The 13,026-nt window shown below is 36.6% G+C and overlaps 1 pseudogene; it reads right to left on the bottom strand.

Moving 5' to 3' along the window:
- Window positions 1-3,948: 3,948 nt before the first annotated feature.
- On the bottom strand, window positions 3,949-4,888 carry LOC102274524 (olfactory receptor 8K3-like; annotated as a pseudogene).
- Between the last annotated feature and the right edge of the window lie 8,138 nt (window positions 4,889-13,026).

The following is a 13,026-nucleotide window of genomic DNA, read 5'->3' as shown; positions in this document are numbered from 1 at the left end:
CTTAGTGACTAAACAATGATGACATGGCTTATCTATGGAAGCAAGAGACATTCTAAAAGAAGGGCAAAATATGCAGCTTCTTCCCCCAAGGTCCAGATTTCCTTCCAAAGATAGCCTAAGAAAGCAAAGTCCTTTGTGTGCCTTCAGCCACAGAATTACAAAGCTGTGACAACAGGTAGGCAATACTGGGATTGGATTTTTCCAGAACTGGATATTTTCCAGCAATGAAGATAAAAGTGACAAAGTTCTCTTATGGATTGGAACTTGTTCTTAAGACTAACTCCCCTGAGAACTGGTATGGTTGGACAAGGGAATGCTGCCTGTCACTTCATGACTCTGGCCCCAGCCAGCTGGCTTGCCTTGATACAAGTCTGACAACCAGCATCTTCAGCCAGCAGAAACCAGAGGGAATGTCCCCACTGGTTACAAGGTCTCAGGACAGAAATAAGATGAAAAGAGAACTTGAAAGTCTATCCTTTCTCCACAAAAATGGCTTTTTTCTGTTTTTCTCTTTTACTTGTGGAACATTAATTGTTCATATACAAATGAGTCTATTTCTGATCTATCAATATCTTTTCATTGATACATATTGCCAATTTTTATATCAGGAGCAGACTTAAAAAATAATTGTAGCTTTGGAATAAGACTGGATATCATTACTGCTTGTCTTAATGTTCATATTGCAAGTTTATTACACTTTTTAAAGTTAGTTCAGCTATTCTAGATCTTTTTCTCTGTATGGTTTGATTTTAGCTCCTTTATGTATTTTGGTTTTAGCTTCTCAATTCTTATCAAAAAAGAATTTCTGCTTAAATTTTAATTGTGTTTGATTTGAGAAATTGTTATATTTAGCTAATATTGAATAAATCAGTAAATAAATATGGTAAGATCTCATTTGTTTATGCCTCCATTAATATCTTTCAGGAATATTTTCTAATTTTTACCATAAAGGCTTGCATATTTGTATATATCTTCAAGCATTTCATAACTAAGATGAATTTAAAACAGGTATTTAACAATTTAACAAGGCTATGATTTTTCCAGTAGTCATATATGGATATGAGAGTTGGACCATAAAGAAGGCAGAGAGCCTAAGAATCAATGCCTTTGCACTGTGGTGTTGGAGAAGACTCTTGAGAGTCCCTTGGACTGCAAGGAGATCAAATCAGTCAGTCCTAAAGGAAATCAACCCTGAAGGACTGATGCTGAAGATGAAGCTCCAAAACTCTGGCCAGCTGATGTGAAGAGCCGACTCATTGGAAAAGACCCTGATACTGGGAAAAATTGAAGACAGAAGGAGAAGAGGGTCACAGAGGATAAGATGGTTGGATGGCATCAGCAATTCAATGGACATGAGCTTGGCATACTCCAGGAGATGATGAGGGAGAGAACGGCCTGGCGTACTGCAGTCCATAGGGTCACAAAGAGTCAGACACGATTTGTCAACTGAACAATAAAAACAACTTTTAACAATTCCATTTCTAATTTTTCATTTGTAGTATATAGAAATAAATGGATGAAACTGGAGCCTATTATACAGAGTGAAGTAAGCCAGAAGGAAAACCATAAATACAGTATACTAACGCATATATATGGAATTTAGAAAGATGGTAATGATAACCCTGTATACGAGACAGCAAAAGAGACACTGATGTATGGAGCAGTCTTATGGACTCTGTGGGAGAGGGAGAGGGTGGGAAGATTTGGGAGAATGGCATTGAAACACGTGAAATGTCATGTATGAAACAAGATGCCAGTCCAGGTTCAGTGCACGATGCTGGATGCTTGGGGCTGGTGCGCTGGGACGGCCCAGGGGGATGGTATGGGGAGGGGGGACGGAGGAGGGTTCAGGATGGGGAGCACGTGTATACCTGAAATTTTTTTAATTAAAAAAAAAAAAGAAAGATAAAAAAAAAAAAGAAATAAAAATTATTGTGTGTACTGATCTCTCCTTGAAACCATCCTAAATTCACCATTTAATTCAATGCTTTTTTTTATAGTTTAGATTTCCACCTGTACAATCTCATCATGTACTAATAAACACAGTTTAAATTCCTTCTTTCCAATCTGGATTTTTTTTTCTTTGCCATATTGAATACCACCTCCATTAAAATGTCAATATCATGGGAAAGAAGAGTCATACTTGCCTTTTTCTTGATTTAGTGAAAATGTTTTTGAGTTTTTAAGGACGGTGAACAAAGAACAGTGCAGTCTGTCTATGATGTAAATAAAATTTCATAAATGTTAAAAATACAAAATTAAACCAAAAAGTGACAATTTAGAAGAGGATATTTGTATGCATATTATATATATAACAAATTGTTACATATCTTATTACATTTTTCCTAGAAATATTGACCAAATCATAGAATTTTGTCTTTTGTTTTTGCTAAAAAGTTATGATAAAATCATGGCAATCAAACAATAGAATAAAAATTATATAATATAATTAAATATATTAAAATACAATATATAATACAGTACACATTAATGCATGCATATATAGTAAAAGATTTTTTACACTCTTATGAACCAATACTGAAGAAGGTTATCCCATAACAAAGGCACAAAGCTAGTTCAGCATAAAGTAGACCTTTTATGCAAAAGTACAAAAATTAGAACACAAACTTTAAGAAATATTTTTGTTTTTCAGACAGATAAAGAAATGTAACTATCTTGTTTGATCAAAAAGCAGATAAGAATCAAGATACCAATAAAATATAAAAATACAGCTCAAAGCTTCCATGGGAGACTCTCAAGAAATTTACCTTTTTTCCCTCTGGCTTTATTGTGACATAATTGACAGTTAATATAGTGTAAATTTAAAGTCTATAACATGTTGATTTGATGCATTTATATAGTTCAATATGGCTACAATTTAGCACTAGCTAACATTTTCACATTACATGATTATCATTCCTTTTCCTGAGGTGAGAATATTTAAAAGGCCCACTTTCTTAGTGACTTTCATGTATAGAATATTGTTAAAGAAAATTAAAAAATGTATCTGGTTCAGAGAATACTTTGGCCACCTGATGCGAAGAACTGACTCATTGGAAAAGACCCTCTTGCTGGGAAAGATTGAAGGCAGGAGGAGAAGGGGACGGCAGAGCATGAGGTGGTCGGATGGCATCACTGACTTGATAGACATGAGTCTGAGCAATCTCCGGGAGTTGGTGATGGACAGGGAAGCTTGGCATGCTGCAGCCCATGGAGTAGCAAAGAGTCAGACATGACTGAGCAACTGAATTTGAACTTACAGAGAAACTGTCTGATTTAGATAAATAAGATATTGTGAGTTACTGAATTGCTAAGTGTGCTGAGTCTAAAGACTTTCTAGGGCTCATATACAACAGTAACTTCACTGATGAGAACAGAGCAGGATCCTAAAATCTTCCATGTGATAAGGGAGCATCTGAATTAATTTAGATGAATGATGAATTCAAATCATTGTACTATACTGAGCCTCCTAGAAACCACCATAAGTTTAATTTTAATACATGCCTTAGAGAAATATAGTGAATAAAAAACAGAAGAGTTTTATGTGCTTACATAAAACCACATGTACATGCACTAACACATGTAGACACTAGGAAATTAGTATTCTAATAGTTGGGAATAACAATTATCCTTTGAATCCTTTTGTATATGCTATTCTTCCTCACTCAATTCTATTTACTTGTGCTTACAGTGTCCTAACTCATTTTAAGGCATGGTGCTATTTACTTATTTATATTTGTAATTCATCTCTTCCCCTCAAGAAAAGCAGATATTTTCCCCCTTTGTGTGCTAATGTATATATAGCACATAGAAGTATGACTAGACCTTAGAAGGCAAATTTCTAAATATGTGTTGAACATTTCCATACTTTTTATCCTTTTTAGAAACACACAGAGAGCAGTTTGAAGCCCACCACCTAAATTATAGGATTCATATTGTACAGAAGGCTTAAGAGAAAAAATTGCATAGTCTTTTCCACATCCTTTGTAGGGCATGTTTTACATCTTTGTTCCTCAAAGTGTAGATCAAGGGATTTAGCATAGGGATAATCAGAGTGTAAAATACAGATGCCATTTTATCTGTGTCAAATGCATGGTTAGACTCTGGCTGCACATACATAAATATTAAAGCCCCATAGAACACTGTGAACACCATCAGGTGAGACCCACAGGTAGAAAAAGCCTTGTGCCTGCCTCCAGCAGAGCTTATCCTGAGAATGGATGGGAGGATAAGAAGGTAAGACACAAGAACTATCAGAAGAGAGAAAACCAAAGTAAAACCTGCTGAGAAAAGAATAATCAGTCCAATTTCAATTGCATTTGAGCAGAGCAAAGATAACAAGGGGAGACTGTCATAGTAGAAATGTCTGATGACATTATAGCCACAGAATGATGAGTCAAATATCTTTACAGCAATAAGAAGAGACTCAAATATTCTATAGAGATATGGCATTGACACCAGCACCTGACATACCTTTTGTGACATGACCACTAGGTAGGGCAGAGGGTTACATTTGGCCACATAGCAGTCATAGGACATTGCTGCCAGAATAAAAAGCTCACTAATAATGACACAAGAAAGAAAGTGAGCTGTGTAGTGCAAAAAAATAGGAGATTTTATTTTGATCTGCCACAAAATTTACAAATATTTTGGGGCCCATAGTTGTTTAATAACCAAGATCAGTGAAAGCCAGGTACCTGAGAAAGAAGTACATGGGTGTCTGCAGCCTGGAGTCCACCTTAATGAGGATGACCATGCTCAAGTTGTCCACCACAGAGATCACATAGATGATGAGAAAGAGCCCAAACAATGGAGCCTGCAGCTCAGGACGGTCTGTGATTCCCATGAGGATGAATTCACTCAGCATTGTTCCATTCTGTGCTTCCATCCAGGTTTATGAGGAAACTTATTTTGGGTCAACACAGCAGCAGAGTCAATAGATTTTGTGTAAAATGTCCTCTAAGATGTGTTAGTATGCATAACTGGTAAGTAAGATAAATTTAAATTTCCAATTTAGAACATTTAAAATTAAGTCCATGTGTAGCACATTAAAATATACATAAATAGAGTAGATCAGCTATTCTCAATTAGAGTGACTTTACTTCCCCAAGAATATTTTTCCACTGTCTGGAGACATTTTGACTGTCATAACTGAGAGTTGAAATGCTACTGGCTGCTACTGTTTATAGGTCAGTTAAAGTGCTCAATATCTTAATATATCAAATATGCAACCTGCAGCAATATTGAGCCAGTAGTCACAATAGTATCAGGTTGACAAGCACTGTAGTATAGGTATAGAAACATAGACAATTAGACAGCGCTGTGTAAAAATAGATAATAAAGCAAAACTGAGAAGTTAAGCAATCATAAACCTTTCAGTTCAGTTCAGTTGCTCAGTCGTGTCTGACTCTTAGTGACCCCATGAATTGCAGCACGCTAGGCCTCCCTGTTCATCACCAACTCCCGGAGTTCACTCAGACTCACGTCCATCGAGGCAATAATGCCATCCAGCCATCTCAATCCTCTGTTGTCCCCTTCTCTTCCTGCCCCCAATCCCTCCCAGCATCAGAGTCTTTTCCAATGAGTCAACTCTTCGCATGAGGTGGCCAAAGTACTGGAGTTTCAGCTTTAGCATCATTCCTTCCAAAGAAATCCCAGGCCTGATCTCCTTCAGAATGGACTGGTTGGATCTCCTTGCAGTCCAAGGGACTCTCAAGAGTCTTCTCCAACACCACAGTTCAAAAACATCAATTCTTGGCACTCAGCTTTCTTCACAGTCCAACTCTCACACCCATACATGGCCATTGGAAACACCATAGCCTTGACTAGACGGACCTTTGTTGGCAAAGTAATGTCTCTGCTTTTGAATATGCTATCTAGGTTGGTCATAACTTTTCTTCAAAGGAGTATTTCATATATATATATATATATATATATATATATATATATATATATATATATATATACACATACACACACATGGATAATTATTGTACTATTCCTTAAAGTTTTTTTTTATTCTTTATAAGATATAATCACATAATGGCATTTTAAAAATACATCAATAAGATATAGTTCAGTCACTCAGTCATGTCTGACTCTTTGTGACCCCATGGACTGCAGCACGCCAGGCCTTCCTGTCCATCACCAACTCCCTGAGTTCACTCAAACTCATGCCCATTGAGTTGGTGATGCCATCCAACCATCTCATCCTCTGTCATTCCCTTCTACTCCCACCTTCAATCTTTCCCAGCATCAGGGTCTTTTCAAATGAGTCAGTTCTTTATATCAGGCGGCCAAAGTATTAGAGTTTCAGCTTCAACATCAGTCCTTCCAATGAATATTCAGGACTGATTTCCTTTAGGATTGACTGGTTGATCTCCTTGCAGTCCAAGGGCCTCTCAAGAGTCTTCTCCAACACCACAGTTCAAAAGCATCAATTCTTTGGTGCTCAGCTTTCTTTACAGTCCAACTCTCACCTCCATACATGACTACTGAAAAACTATAACTTTTACTAGATGGACTTTTGTTAGCAAAGTAATGTCTCTGCTTTTTAATATGTTGTCTAGGATATAATGCATATGCTGATGATACAATACATTTTCAAACCACAAATTCCCAAAATTCATATAACCCACTACTCAAAACATAGTCTATGAAAGATATTTTTCCTTCAGGTGGTACTGATTAAAATTTAGCACACCACCTGGCAGATATGAATAAGAAATGCATAATGGACCACAGTGGGAATTAAATTTGTTTGCATGGTGAATCATACCAGGACATGCATGACTATGTATCAGACATGTATGTCCATGTATAGGACATATATGTCTATAAATGCAGTTTATGCAGTACCTTCAGTTATGGTGAGAAGAGAGCAGCAGAGGATGAGATGGCTAGAGAGCATCACCAACTCAATGAACATGAATTTGAGCAAACTCCAAGAGATAGTGAAGGATAAGGAAGCATGGCATGATGCAGTCCATGGGGTCACAAAGAGTCAGACAAGATTTAGCTACTGAACAACAAAGGGTTAATCTGGGTCAATGGTTTAAATTATCTAAAACTCTTTATTACCATATATAATGGAAAACATTGTGCAAAGTTTTGGGGAAAGATACATGAAGAGTCAATAATTCAATGAGTCTATCTTACCTGGAAATAGTTCCCAAATGTCAAATACATAGTGGTTGTTTGTTTTTTTTTTTTTATGTTTATTTGTTTCTAATAGTGATAGTAACTTACCTGAAAGAGATTTTCTTTGCATATACATATGCATATAAACATATTCTCTGGACTGTGGTTTTATGTCTCTGTCAGGGCTATAGTAATGGGTAAGTGAGGAACTGGTCAAGTAGGACGTAATACATGTAATTTATTTCAGTCCCCACCCCACCCCCTATCCCATAACTAAATGTAGAATCTACGTCATAGAATTAAAGTGGAGCTCTGCAAATGTCACTGAAATATTGTGGATATTGGTAGCATATTGTACCACATGACATATTATTTTTATCTGTAATGAAGTTTCTGTGTTGATTCCCTCCTGTATTTTTCACATGGCTGTGAGAACAATATATGGATTCCCTCACTTTCAATTCTCTCCCTGAGGAGAAGTCAAGCAATTTGTTGATTAGCCCCAATGCCTAGGAGAACACATCAAAATGTCTGGAGGTCTTTCAATAATTATCAAGGACAATTTATATTTACTAGTTTAGTACTTATTTAACTCCTATTTTTCACTCATAGTTAACTTCCTACTTTTAGCACATTGGGCTCTTGATTCAAATGTATTAATACATTTAGGAAAGGCCCACAATGGTCTTCTCAAAGGGGTGACATGGTAGAGAAATGTCAAAATTCTTTTTTAATATATTGTTTTTTTTTAATTAAAAGGAGTTAAAATTACACATTAGATAAATGTGACCTGTTATTTCCTTGATTTAATTGTTTTTGCTGTTTTTCTCTACTTCTGAGGCAGACATTAGTTACTCATTTTTCTCATTTCATAGTTAGTTGCCATCTTCAACTAGTTACAACTTCTTGCAACTTTTTCCCCTTAAATACATATTGCAGCATTTCATTTATTTCATTCTGTCCAATTTCAATTCCTACTCCACTTTTCTTTCCCATCTAGGAATATTTTATACTATGAGTTCAGTATGTCTTATAATGTGTTCAGATCTTTGATTTCTTTAGCCAGCATACTTTTCAACATACATATCCTGCACATTTTCTGAGTTTCTTACCATTTCATTACCCTTTGTATTGTAAATGGCATATGTTATATGTATATATACACATGCATGTGTACATAATCAGTTGTTTCAGTTGTATCTGACAATTTTCAACCATATGGATTGTAGCCCACCTCTGTTTATGGGATTTTCCTGGCGAGAACACTGGAGTGGGTTGCCATTTCCTCCTCCAGGGTATCTTCCCAACCCAGCGATCAAACCCACGTTTCCTGTGTCTCCTGGATTGCAGGCAGATTCTTTACCACTGCACCACCTGGAAAGTCACATATATGCATATTTTTGGTTCCTGCATGTTATATATTATATCAATATATTCATATATTGATATATATGTATATATATATTATATGTATTGACAAGATATTTGCTTGTTGAGTTTGTATCCTTTTATCTTGCTAAACTAATAATTGCCAGGGGATTCCTGAACTCACATTTATGATGGGGCTCCTTGAGGTTTTATATTAGAAAACAGGTTATTTGCAGTTATAAGAGGTCTAATTTCTTTTTTTCCCCACATTGTATGGCTTGTATGACATTTTTTGTTTATTTCTGAGATTTCTTGTTTGATCTGCTTTGTGCAACTATAAATGAATCATTTTCAAATTTTTTTGCAACTAAATTTCAGATTATCTGATATTTTAAGTCTGACATCCTTTATTTACTCTGCTTAATAATTTTGAGAGTTGTCATATTTTTGTCTGTACCAACAATTTATTACTCTTTACAGCAGCATGGAATTCACTTGTCATGATTTACTTATTCATCCTCAAGTGGAGGAACATTCAGATTGTTCCCAAGGTCTGATTAATATAAATAAAGCTTCTATTGACATTTGCATACAATGAAATCTGCTGTCCTTTCTCTTGGGTAAGTACAAGGCATTGGAATGGATAAATATTATGTTAGAGGTGAGATAGGTTTAAAGTTTTAAGACAATTTTTTTTTGTATTTTTATTGAAGCATAAGTTACTTACAATACTGTGTTAGTTTCAGGTGTATAGCCAAGTGATTCAGTCATATGTAAACATTTATATTTTTTTCATCTTCTTGTCCCTTAAAGGCTATTACAAAACATTGAGTATAGTTTTCTGTATTATACAATAGGTACTTATGGCTATCTATTTTATACACAGTCGTGTGTTTACGTCAATCCCAGACTCCTAAACTGTCCCCCTTTTCCCCACTCAGGTAACCATTAGTTTCTCTTCTATGTCTGAGCATCTATCTCCATTCTATATACAGTTTCATCAGCAACACTTTTTTTCATATTCCACATATAAGTGATATCATACAGCATTTGTCTTTCTCAGCCTGGTTTATTTCACTGAGTATGATTGTCTCTAGATTCATCCATGTTGCTGAAAATTCCATTATTTCATTCACTGTTATTCATTTTTATGGCTGAGTACTATTCCATCCTATAAATATACCACATTTTTTATCTGTTAGAGGACAAATAGGTTGCCTCCATGTTTTCACTATTGTAGACAGAGCTGAAATGAGCACTAGGGTGTATCTTTTTGAATTATTGTTTTTTCTGGATATATGACCAGTAGCGGGATAACAGGATCATATGAAAATTTTCACAGAACTATAACAAGAATTTGTTTTAATTTGTATAACAAAAAAGACTCTGAATGAACAAAGTAACCCTGAGAAAGAAAAAATGGAACTGAAGGAATTGAGAGGGTAACAGGCAGGAAGGCCAGGGGTCTCCAAATGGAGGAGGATATAGACTGCAAGTGTCAGACATTTTTATCTTGCTTAAGTGGCAGGAGGAAAAAAACTAGTGATCCCCCCTTCTCTATACAAATTTAAAGATGAGGTTTCTCTTAAAATACTGTGTTGCCATAATGACACCTGGTTCCACCTGAAGTTAACTATTCTCAAACCTTGAGTTAATGCATTTTTCTTACAGAAATATTTGTCTTAAGCTATGCTAATGTACTATGCATTTACCCCAGATTCTGTCTTCAAGTCGGTCCTGCCTAATGGCTCAGAATCTACTTGACAAACCAGTATATTACACTCAGACATTGTTCCCCTAATCTATGTAAACGAAACTATTTGTATGGTAATCTGCCCTTCTACAAGATTCAAGTCAATTGTTTTATGGCCCAGGATGAATCCTCTGGTGCTAAGATTATCCCAAAATGCATCTTAGGGATGAGGGGCCTGGTGCCATTCTGAGTTTTAAGACATTCCTTTTTTTCATTAACAGACTGCTAGTAGGCTTCCCTGGTGGCTTAGATGGTAAAGCATCTGCCTGCATTTGCGGGAGACCTGGGTTCGATTCCTGGGTTGGGAGGATCCCCTGGAGAAGGAAATGGCAATCCGCTCCAGCACTCTTGCCTCGAAAATCCCATGGACGGAGGAGCCTGATAGGCTACAGTCCGTGGGGTCACAAAGAGTGGGACATGACTGAGCAACTTCACTTTCACTTTCAGTGCCTATATAGGAGAAAGCAATGGCAACCCACTCCAGTACTCTTGCCTGGAAAATCCCATGGATTGAAGAGCCTGGTAGGCTGTGGTCCATGGGGTTGCTAAGGGTCAGATACGACTTCACTTTCACTTGTCACTTTCATGCACTGGAGAAAGAAATGGCAACCCATCCCAGGAATGGGGGAGCCTGGTGGGCAGCCGTCTATGGAGTTGCACAGAGTCGGACCAACTGGACTTCATATATCACTACAAGACATTGTAACCTAAAATAGTATAATAAAGATTCTTTTTAAGTGCACATGAACATTCATATGGATACATCACATGCTAAGTCACAAAACAAATCTCAAAAAATTAGAGAACAAAAAGTATAGAAAATTTTTTTTTTTTTTTCTGGTCACACCAGTATGAAATTAAAAATAAATGGCTGAAAGAAAATGAGAAAAAGCATGAGAGACTAAAAATGCTAACAACAACAAAAAAGCGATTTGTCAGTGAATATCTCCATGCCAAAGAAAGGCAATGCCAAAGGATGCTCAAACTACTGCACAACTGCACTCATCTCACACGCTAGTAAAGTAATGCTCAAAATTCTCCAAGCCAGGCTTCAGCAGTATGTTAACTGTGAACTTCCAGATGTTCAAGCTAGTTTTAGAAAAGACATAGGAACCAGAGACCAAATTGCCAACATCCGCTGGATCATCAAAAAAGCAAGAAAATTTCAGAAAAAGATCTATTTCTGTTTTATTGACTATCCCAAAGCCTTTGACTATGTGGATCACAATAAACTGTGGAAAATTATGAAAGAGATGGGAACACCAGACCACCTGACCTGCCTCTTCATAAACCTGTATGCAGGTCAGGAAGCAACAGTTAAAACTGGACTTGGAACAACAGACTGGTTCCAAATTGGGAAAGGAGTACATCAAGGCCGTATATTGTCACCCTGCTTATTTAACTTCTATGCAGAGTACATCATGAGAAATGCTGGGCCAGGTGAAGCACAAGCTGGAATCAAGATTGCTGGGAGAAATATCAATAATCTCAGATAGGCAGATGACACCACCCTTATGGCAGAAAGTGAAGAAGAACTAAAGAGCCTCTTGATGAAAGTGAAAGATGAGAGTGAAAAAAGTTGGCTTAAAGCTCAACATTCAGAAAATGAAGATCATGGCATCCAGCCCCATCATTTCATGGGAAATAGATGGGGAAAAAGTGGAAATAGTGTCAGACTTTATTTTGGGGGGCTCCAAAGTCACTGCAGCTGGTGACTGCTGCCATGAAATTAAGACACTTATTCCTTGGAAGGAAAGTTATGACCAATCTAGACAGCATATTAAAAAAGCAGAGATATTACTTTGCCAACAAAGATCTATCTAGTCAAGGCTATGGTTTTTCCAGTGGTCATGTATTGATGTGAGAGTTGAACTATAAAGAAAGCTGAGCACTGAAGTATTGATGTTTTTGAACTGTGGTGTTGGTGAAGACGCTTGAGAGTCCCTTGGACTGCAAGGAGATCCAACCAGTCCATCCTAAAGGAGATCAGTCCTGGGTGTTCATTGAAAGGACTGATGTTGAAACTGAAACTCCGGTACTTTGGCCACCTGATGTAAAGAGCTGACTCATTGGAAAAGACCCTGATGCTGGGAAAGGTTGAGGGCAGGAGAAGAAGGGGACAACAGAGGATGAGATGATTTGATGGCATCACCAACTCAATGGACATGAATTTCAGTAAACTCCGGGAGTTGATGATGGACAGGAAGGCCTGGTGTGCTGCAGTCCATGGAGTCGCAAAGAGACAGACACTACTGAGTGACTGAACTGAACTGATCTCAGACAGAAAATTGGAAAATACCTTGAGACTAATGAAAATGAAAATGCATTACTGCAAACTATATGAGATGCAGGAAAATCAGTTTGAGAAGTTTATAATGATAAGGTCCTTCCTCAAGAAACAAATAAAAAATCTGCAATAAATAACCTACTTCCTGAAGTAGTTATAAAAATGAGAATAATAAAACCCCAAAGTTAACAGAATAGAGGAAATAAACAAAGGACAAAAATAATAGGAAAAAAATCAATGAAACCAAGATTTTTTTAACATAAATAAAATTGACGAGGCTTTTTCCAGAAAGAAACCAAGAAAAGAAGACACAAGACCCAAATAAACTTAATAAGAAATGAAAGAAGGAAAATAACAACCAGTAGCACAGAGATAGAAAATATCATAAAATAATAATGTGAACAGTTATATGTCAACATATTGGAGAACCTAGAAGAAAGTGATACAGTTCTAGAAGATACAATCTTCCCAGACTTTA

The sequence above is a fragment of the Bos mutus genome, chromosome 9 (assembly GCF_027580195.1).
Source record: "Bos mutus isolate GX-2022 chromosome 9, NWIPB_WYAK_1.1, whole genome shotgun sequence".
NCBI lineage: Eukaryota > Metazoa > Chordata > Mammalia > Artiodactyla > Bovidae > Bos > Bos mutus.
Note: the sequence above shows the minus strand (reverse complement) of the source record. Positions and strands in the feature narration are given on the sequence as shown.